The following is a 10573-nucleotide window of genomic DNA, read 5'->3' as shown; positions in this document are numbered from 1 at the left end:
CTCTCCTGTGATTAGCTTTTGGGGGAAAAATGAAAACACATTCCTTTGCATCCCCAAATCCATGCACTTTGTCTCTCCTTCCAATGATCCAACTGGCCTGTTTGAAGCCCACCCTCACCCCCAGTCTCTCTACCCGATCTGGGAAACAAAACGCTACACCTCTCCTCACCCCCAAGAGCTGCGACTCTGTGTGGATAAATCTGCTCTTCAGATTTGCTGTTTCTGATGTTACCTTACTTAGTTAAGCCGGAGAAGGAGTCCTTATAAACATGGTCTGGTGTGGTATGTACCTGTCCTCAAGGCAAGCAGAAGTTCACCCCTGCTCTGTCAACCTGACCGTGAGGAGTGAATCAGGTAGGAACGCTGTCCCTGGCTTCTCTTGTCCAGGTTCAGAGTTTTATAAGTGAGGTCAGGTTGGGAGCTGGAACCCCTGAACTGTACTTGCTCAGTCAGGGCTGAGAAATTGCCAGGACTCCTAGACTTAACTTTAAATGCCTACCGGATGATGGGGGCTTTGGGGCCACTGGAGGACTGACATGAGATCGATGACAATTTCCCCAATACAGCATCACCCAGCTGGACTTGAAACCAAATGTTAAACACCAGAGAATCATAATCACCCAGTAATCAAGAGTGAAATGCTTTCAAGGACGTTGACTGTTATTCCAACAAAACAGCCATCCAATGTTCAGCTCTAGAAAATTCTGATCTTGCTTTCATCTCTTGTAAGTAATAAGGGTTACGGTAGGATCAAGGGTGCAGGCTGGGGGTGTAAGATAAATGACAACCCGCCACGCCTTCTAGAGAACACAGAAAGGAGACTATTTATTTTATGCAAAAATAGTTATAACTCTTAGATATGCTCAGCAGATCTATTTTGCCCCCAAAGATAAGTAGCCTTTCTTTCCCTTTCACATAATTAATAGTTTCTTATCTATAGTTCCCTTGTTGAAGCTCAGCAGCAAGGCAGAGTAGAAGAAAAGCAAGGGAACCTTTGATATGTTAATTATGAGGTTACAAGTGGCCTCAAGGATTCTGAAATCTGTGCCAAAAATGAAGCATAGAGCTGCTGCAAAACATTCAAGAAGTGACCATTTCTAGAAGTTTCTTATTTATCCATCATTCCTTTGAATAGAGCTGAGGCGGTTCTTTTACCTTCTTCTATCTGGCCACACTTTAAATCTACATGTTGAGTTACTGTCTCTGGGAGATGGAGGGAATGGGCCCGCCGCCATGGCAGGGATGTTTTAACCTAGCGAGAGAGAGATATGCTGAACGCACAGGGCTGCTGGTCGTCATATGGTTTCACTGGGTCCCCAGAAGCCCACGTCAGTTGCGAGCCAGTAACAAGCCAAGAGGAGGGTGCCCGAGAGAAGCAGGCAGGCTGGCCTTAGCCTGAGAATTTCTTTCTGTGGTACCTGCACGGGGAAGGAGGGGCCTGACCAGGAGGCAAAGGGAAGATTTTGCTGCTTCCAAATTCTGCAATAACCTGACTTGGACTTTAAGCCACTTCTTTCTAGAGGTGGAGTGAACCCCTCCTGTTTTTCCTTCTCTTGGGCTAAACCACTCAGTGCCAAAGTCTTCAGTCAAATCGATGATTTCATCGTCCTTTAAATCTTGTTGCTTGCCACAAATTGCATTTTTTTTTTATTTTGAACTTGAAGGAGAGAAGTTTGAAACAAAGCATTTTTTTCATATTGTACATCAGATATTCATTTTAATCTGAATTCAAAAATGAATCCAATGAGTAAAAATAAAAATTCTGCCCACTTTCTAGGGCCAGCCACCTCTCCCATATATCTTATAATCAGCCACTGTGTTTTTATTTTTATTTTTAACATCTTTATTGGAGTAGAATTGCTTTACAATGGTGTGTTAGTTTCTGCTTTATAACAAAGTGAATCAGTTATACATATACATATGTTCCCATATCTCTTCCCTCTTGCATCTCCCTCCCTCTCACCCTCCCTATCCCACCCCCCCGCCAGGTGGTCACAAACCACCGATCAGCCACTGTGTTTTATACGCACATCTGTATGCCCAGCCCGCCTCTAGTCCAGGGCCCCTTTCAAAGACCAATCTGATTTTCTCACATCTGGCAGGCAGGGGGAGCTGTGGCCTGGCGGAGGTGGGAACTTCTACTCTCCGAATGCTTCTGCAAATTCAGATACCTCTGGGACCTTCTCCAAAGCATCTCCCTGCTCTACCCCACCCTCTCCACGTCTTTCCACTCCATCCTCCCTTCTTAGTTTCCAGCGGTGTTCTAGAGTCTCTCCACCAGGGCCCAAGCCCCACCTGCATCTGTCATCCCAACACTGGACTTCCGCAGAGCCTCTTACAACTGACCTGGCGACGCTCTGAGCTTGCTACATGCGATTTTTCCAAATGGCTGGCCTTCGACAAGCCCCAATCATATTTTGTCAATCACCTTTTTTCCTCCAATTTTTCAATCCCTTGTGTATTTTAAGAGGAAATTTAATCTGCTTCTGGTTCGTTTGCAATTACAGTAACTCATCGGAACCTTGTGTGGTAAGACTTATTGGATGTTCAAGAAGTCTTCTGAACTTTCTCAGAGTACTTTAAAGACATTCTTCCTAGAAGCTGGAAGTAGACCTTGGCCGGCTATAAACAAACTTCAACGTGACATGGGGTGGGTTCAAGGGCTAGATGAGCTCAAATGTGTTTTCTCACTGCCATGAAGCAGTGGTTCAGGGTGGACTCGGTTATTGAATGCCCCAGGAAGAACTTCAACTGGAACTGCTTCTGCCTAGAGGGCAGAGTCTCCTGGAGGGCCAGCAGTTACAGGGTGGGGTGAGGAGGGGAGCCTGGAGAAGTTGACTTTAGAACTTCAACCCTTTAGGGTCTTTGGGGACGGAAGTCACTGGAAGTGGAGCTGACTGTGGAAATGATGTGTGGACAGTTGAAACGGGGGCTGGAGTTTCCATCCCAGACCATTGTAAGAGGAGTGAGGAGAATAGTTTTAACCGCTCTTGCTGTGCTCGGGAGGGGAAACTGCACACAAACCACAGTGTAAACTGGACATCGAGAAGCCTAGGCTTAAAGGAAGGCTGCAGACAAGGACTCAAGGACCCGAGGAAGAGCTGAGGAAGCAAACGTCCTGCTGAGTGTTCTCTGGGGAACTGTGTCTGTAATGGTGCTGAGGCGCTTACAGCCATGGCACCCCAAACAGCCAGTACCTTCTGCAGAATCCAGGTGGAAACTGGGGCTTGGCTGGATCTGCCCCTGTTTGCTACGCAGTCAGTCTGCATCGGTACTAGCTGGAGTCCACTCTGATTGGGCAGTACCCCTGCTGAGTCAGTGGTCAATTATCAATATTTTGTAGCTTTCTTTTCAGATTTAAACCTTGTAATCCCATCCTATAGATAAGCTTCCGAGAGCATCTTTGGGGAATGCAGTGACAAGCAGAGAATTCTTTTGATTAATTCCACAAGCAGCTCCACTTCCAGCAACTTCCGTCCAGACACGTGTCTTCCACCAGAACAATGTTATACAGATGACATGGCAGGAGTCACAGCAGAAGAAGTTATGAGAAAAAAAAAAAAAAAGAAACAAAGAAGAGAGATCCAGTTTGATCCCGGTTAGTGGAGACAAGCTGCAGACCACCCTCTGACGTACACCATCCCTGATTCAAGCGTGTTGAGATTTGGATTCCGAGCGAAGTCAGATAGGAGATTTCTCTCCGGGGTGAAGGCTGCTGCATGTGGAGAGCTGTGGACCCCTTCTCAAAGCAAGCAGCAGTGAGCTCAGTCTCCGTCCTTGTCACCCACACCCTTTTACTTCCTCACCACATTTCTAGATCCTACTCACCCCTCAAGTCCAGCTCAATCCCCATCTTTCCACGAAGAGCTCAATCCCCGTCTTTCCACAAAGACTTCCTGGGTCTCTGAAGGCCCCATGGTGGCCCCTGTTCATCTCTCTGCCCTGGATACTGGTAGATGGTGAAGTTTTATTGAAGTTTCCTTGCACTGCTATTCTCCTTTTTATCGATGTTGGTCTGGTCTCCTCCAGTCACATGGTTAAATCGTCCAGGACTAGGGTTGTATCTATACCATGTTGGTTTCCTACCAGCCTAGCAGAGAACCTTCATCAACCAACTGTATGAAAGGCTGTGAGGCTCCCTGAAGCCTCTGGACCTTAAGGTGGCTCCAGGTGGCCACACTCACTAGTTTTAGGCTGGAAAATAGACTCTTGGGCTCTGGAGGAAAGAGGCAGGGAACAGGCTACAGCAGAAACAAGAACTTGAGACGTATCCTTGTTGGGGGAGCAGTTGTGTGTGAAGGTGGGTGCAGGGAAGGGCTCTTATCTGTGTGTCCCGTGCAGCAGGGGGATTGAAGTCTGTGGCAGAACAAAAGCAAACTGACTCTTTGGCCTTAGGTGCATCTGGCCAGACGATGTGAGGCAGCCTGGAATTGCCACCATCCCCATTGGAAGTTTTTTTCCTCCCATCTGCGACATTTTACCCAAATAAGGATGCAGATCAGCAACATGGTGGGTGCTGGGCTTTATTCTCGTACCCTTTCTCTCTCTCATGCAGAAAAAAGCACAAGTGACCCCAAGGAGGGGTGCTATTATAATTAGCATCACTATCATTTAAATCACACTCTACTTAATTATACATTTTTATGAAATGAGATTTGCCCAATCTCAAGTCTAGGATCATTTTCGGTCACTACCTGAGACCCATTATTTATGTACAATGCCACCTTATTTGTAATTTATTCTTTTCCATAATTTTTATGGTACCTGTAACTCCATATATTTTATCTACATCAGGGATTCTCTATGCCCAGCAAAGTGGGCTAAAAGGGAACACGCTGTGAAAGAGAGGAAAGCAGAGACGTCAGGCGAGAAAGATTTGCAAGAGAGTGTGAGCAGCCAAGTGCCTTGTTAACTTCCCAGTTCTACTAAGAGTCAAATCAAATGGCAGAAACATTGATGCTGGGTTTGAAGATATGGATGTAGTTGTTCATCTGGACAAGGGCAAGATCACAGACATCTTTGGGGAGGAAGTGAGACTGGAGTTCTTTGAAGAGTGAGTCGGAGGTGAGAAAGTAGACCCCGGTGAGGACAACTTAATACAACAGACTAGTGAACGCAACCAAAAAGAAGCAGACTCACAGATACAGAGAACAAACTAGTGGTTACCAGTGGCGAGGCGGGTAGGGACAATACAGGGGTGTGGGAGTGGGAGTTACAGACTATTGGGTGTAAGGCAGGCTCCAGGATGTATTATGCAACACGGGGACTATAGCCAGTGTTTTGCAATAACTGTAAATGGAAAGTAACCCTTTAAAAATAGCATAAAATTTTTAAAAAATTTACACCAGAAAAAAGAAAAAGAATGCTTAGCTATGAAAGAGAGAAGATGAATGAGCTAGGAAGGAGTTTGCTTTGCTTAGTGGCCTTTTCTCCTTCACTTTCCACTGTGTTGCAGGACTTGTTCACTCTCTAATCCTCTCACCCAGATTCTGGTCTATTGCTCCAAAATATCTGTTCTTTTCTAATGCTAAGGACTTTTGTTCTCCACACCAAATCAGACTCCAAGCCCCCCCCTTGGCATTGCCTCGCCCCAGTGTGATCACCACGCTCTACCCTGGTGTCATACTCCTTAGCCCGATCTGCTAAACCTGGAAAGGCTCCATCCTTAAAAATAAGAAAATCTAGATGAAGCTTAAAAGCTAGCTTTTTTTCCTCTCTTAAAATATTTCCAGTCAAAAACAATTACTTAGGCAGGTCTCTACCTCCACTCTCCTCGATAAGTTAAAAAAAAAAAAAAAAAAGAAAAAAAAAGTAGAAAAATTTATTATATTCTTCTCTTTAGCTATTTAGCAGATGGCCAAGGGCTGTGTGTGTGTGTGTGTGTGTGTGTGCGTGTGTGTGACAGAGAGAGAGAGAGAGAGAGAGAGAGAGAGAAGAGAAGGCACAGGCTAGAAAGAAGTTGAGAATCAGTCAGAGGCACCTCTTTATGTAATTATTCTGCTCTCCAACTACATTTTTGGCAGGTGTGTATGGAAGCATCTTGCATCACCAAATTCCAATCCAGGCCTGAAAGTTACAAGACAGGCTATAACAGCTATTTGTGCTTTCTTTGCTTATACATTTGTTGTAGTAGATTTTCCATTAATCTTAGGGTATTCTGGGTGCACACTTTTAAGTACAAGGAATTTTTTTTCTTCTTCCTTCTCAAAGAGTTATATGTTAACTTTTAGTTCATGTCTAATTTGCATGGCTGGGACTTCAGAACACTGTTAAGTAAAATAAGAAAAAAATGGGCATTTTTGTCTTGTTCCTGAATTCTCATGTTTCAGCATGAATTTTGATATTGGCTTAGTATCCATATTCTTTTTTATGTTATGAAAACATCCACTTATTCTTAGTAGAGTTTTTGTTTGTTTTGTTTTAACATGAAGAATGGGTGTTGAGTGCTGGAGAATGCATTTTCAGGATCTACTATAATGCTAATACGAGTTTTTCCTTGCACCCACTGAGATAAACTTTGGAGTTTCTAATCCTAAACCAATCTTGCACTCTTATAATAAATTCAGCTTGCTCACAAACATTTATTTATTGGTTGTTCTTGGACTAACTGGGTTTTGTTTAAAATGTTTAGGGTTATGTAAGACAATTATTTAGTGTCCATGTTTACAAAGGAATGTTTATGTTATCTTCTATTATGTTGTCAACTTTCAATATAGCAGCTACACGAAAATGACGTAGATTGTTTCTTATAGTTTTCTAAGTACTAGATTACTTATATAGCGTATTAGTTAGAATAATACTAGCTAGTTGCTACAACAAACACCAGTCTCATAGCTTTTTTTTTGTTTGTTTGTTTGTTTTTTTTGTTTTTTTGTTTTTTTTTAGTCTCATAGCTTTAACCCAGCACGTTCATATCCAGTGCGGGTACAGTTAGATGTGGGCAGGTGTGGTGTGTCCTGGAGCTAGCTCTCTCGGGCTCATGAGAACTGACTACAAGAATCTCCTCCTGACAATGTGTCTAAAATCAGCCATATTCGGAACATTTACAAAAAGAGAGAGCATAGAAGGTCCTATATGTCCTTTTATACATCAGGCCTGGAAGTGACATCCTTCATTTCTGCTGACATCTCATTGGCCAGAACTTGTCACAGGGGCCCCCTTAGAGGCAAAGAACATGAAACAGCTGAATGTCATCCTTCTGTGTGTATGAGTAGGTCTCCTTTGGGACGTGCATTTCAGTCCCATGGACTGTCTGTTATGGTACCAGGACTAAGTATTCTTACTCCTATAGCATCACATTTTTAGATCAAGTTCTTCCTTACTTGTTTTTTTTCCCCCAATATTTTATTTGCTATCTTTGGCCATTTGTGTTTCCAGATTTATTTTAGAATTCATTTGTCAAATTCCAAGAAAAAAAGATTGCACTTATATTTTATTTAAATTGCATTTAGTTTATAGATTATTGGGGGATAAAACTAACAGACTGATGCAGATATTACACTAATACGTTAACTAATATTAAATAACTTTGTAAGTCCTGGAATTAAACCTCCTAGGTCACTTTGTATTATTCTTTTAATAGACAGTCAAATTGAATGGATACTATTTGATTTAGAATTTTTACATGTAATTGACAAACAGGATTGGCGTCATGTCTGTCTGTCTCTCCTTCCCCTCCCTTTTCATACCATTGTCTGATTTTACTATTCACTTGAGAAAACGAATTGAGAATGGTCTCATCATCCTTTTTTCTTCTTCATAATGGCCAGGAAATTATTCGTTCCTTGAAGCCCTCTGATGTTTTTTGCCAACTTTTATTTATTTTATTTTATTTTTTAATTTTTGGCTGCGCTGCGTGGCAGGCAGGATCTTAGTTCCCCGACCAGGGGTCGAACTGCACCCCCTGCAGTGGAAGTGTGGAGTCTTAACCACTGGACCGCCAAGGAAGTCCCCTGTTTACCAACTCTTTGCCACAGTTTTTGGCTTATTTGATTTTTCTACTGCTTTCTGAATCGATTATTTTAGGAATTACCCTCTTAAATCTCTCAATCGAGATTCTCAAAATTATTAGCATACAAATTGAATTGCCTGGGAAGGGGTGCTTTCTGAGATAGTGGAAATGTTCCATATTTTGTTTGTAGTGATGCCTATGCAATTTGTAAATTTGTCAAAACTCATTGAAATTTGCACTTAAAATCAGTGCATCTTACTGTATACAAACTATACATCAATGAAGTTGATTTCTTTAAAAAAATCTTTTTTAACATTTAGTTATTTTCAATGTGTCAGTCATACATTAAGTATAGTTTTATTTTTCAGCCTTACATTTGTGGTCATGATAAGAATGCTTTCATCTTAACTTCTTTCATTTGTTTTTTTTTTTTTCTTTCTTTCTGTTTTTAAGATTTCTGTGCTGCTTCTTTGTTTTCTGGCTCTTGTATACATTGTTTACTTTTATAATTTTTTCATTAGATAATTAGAAGGTATGAACTCTATTTTCAATTCTACTGGTGAATACATTCAAGTTAAGAAAAAAAAACCTCTTAAAGATATGTGTACCCCTATGTTCACTGCAACGTTATTTACAATAGCCATGATATAGAGACAACCTAAATGTCCATTGATAGTTGAAGATGTGGTCTATATACACAATGGACTATTACTCAGCCATAAAAAGAATGAAATCTTGCCTTTCGCGACAACATGGGTGGACCTTGAGGGCATTATGCTAAGTAAAATAAGTCAGAGAAAGATAAATACCATATGATCTCACTTAGACGTGGAATCTAAAGGGAAAAAAATCCCCTCAAACTCATAAAGAACAGATTGGCAGTTGCCAGAAAGCAAGATGTGGGGTATGGGTGAAGTGGGTGAAGGGGTCAAAAGGTACAAACTTCCAGATATAAAATAAATAAGTCTGGAGGAGGTAATGTATAGCACGGTCACTATAGCTAATAATACTGTATTACATATTTGAAAGTTGCAGAGAGTAGCTCTTAAAAGGTCTAATCACAAGGAAACAATTTAACTATATATGGTCACAGATGTTAACTAGACTTACTGTGATGATCATTTTGCAATATATACAAATATCAAATCATTATGTCATACATCTGAAACTAATACAATGTTAGATGTCAACTATACCTCAATAAAATAAAGAAATTAAAATATGATTCCTCTAATTACCAGTGGCAAAAATTAAGCAGTATCAACTGATCTCCCTGAGGAACAAAGTAAATATTTTAACTTCTTCTGACCCTCTCCCTCATCTCTTTCTTATTTTAATGTACAGTTTGCCCAGAGCAGGCACTCAATAAATGTTTAAATCAATGAATAATTAGAAAATAGACAAATGTGATTAACCAGCCCTTCTCCAACACCAGCTATAGAATGTATATATTCATAACACACCACCTTCGGTTGGATAGTGGGTTTCTCCTCATTCAAATGCAAGTTCACTGAGGGCAACGTCCACTATGGCGCTAGGCATTTAAAATGCCCCATTTGTGCTTATGAAATGAATGCAAATTATTATTATTTTTTTGTGTGTGTGGTACATGGGCCTCTCACTGTTGTGGCCTCTCCCGTTGCGGAGCACAGGCTCCGGACGCGCAGGCTCAGCGGCCGTGGCTCACGGGCCCACCGCTCCGCGGCACGTGGGATCTTCCCGGACCCGGGCACGAACCCGCGCCCCCTGCATCGGCAGGCGGACGCTCAAGCACTGCGCCACCAGGGAAGCCCCCGAATGCAAATTATTCATGAGAAAAGAAGTCTTCCATTGTATTGGTAGGACATCAGAAGTAAGAAACACAGGATTGCCTTGATCTCCATCTGCTGCCTGTTGTCTAGTACTAATGGTGAATGGAAACTTTCATCCAGCCTAACACTGACTGAATAGTGTGTCAGTTTCACAAAGTGTGCAAATGAGGGAAATTTAGGAAACACAAAATCACTGTTATATTCAATGTCAAAGAGGAATTACACCCCATCTCTGGAAGTGGACGCTTTAGTACACTTTGTGTACCACCATCTTTTCCCCACAAATTATAATTTGCAATGTAACGTGTAAAAAGGCTACCACTATCCTGGTTTGCCAGGGACTGAAGGATTTCCCAGATGAGGGGCTTTCAGTGCTAAAACCAGGGAAGTCTTAGGCAAATCTGAAAAGTCCCAGACAAATCAGGAGGAGCTGGTTACCCTAAGTATAGAGCTGAACACATATAGCATGCTTTATATCATAGATAGTATACGGCATATTATATAGCAATGAAGATGTAATGAGACCCAGCATTAAGCTGAAATTTTGGAAACACAGTTATAGCATCGTTTCCACAGCAGGTAGAATTCACGCATCAAGTGATTTTTAAAAATGGTGTAAGAGTGTTTTGATCAGTGGTCTAATTCTGCATCACTGGTGGTATTTATAGACTTTGAGGGCAAGGATACCCATGTCGATGAGTTTGCCACGGTGATTAACCATCATCACCCAGATTTATGAGACCACGTTGGAACCTACGGACTCTTTCTGACTCTGGTCTGCTGTCATCAGAAATGCCACAAATTTACCAAA

The sequence above is a fragment of the Kogia breviceps genome, chromosome 9, assembly GCF_026419965.1.
Source record: "Kogia breviceps isolate mKogBre1 chromosome 9, mKogBre1 haplotype 1, whole genome shotgun sequence".
In the NCBI taxonomy this organism is placed as follows: Eukaryota; Metazoa; Chordata; class Mammalia; order Artiodactyla; family Physeteridae; genus Kogia; species Kogia breviceps.
The sequence above is the reverse complement of the archived record's forward strand: the minus strand, read 5'-3'. Positions refer to the sequence as shown.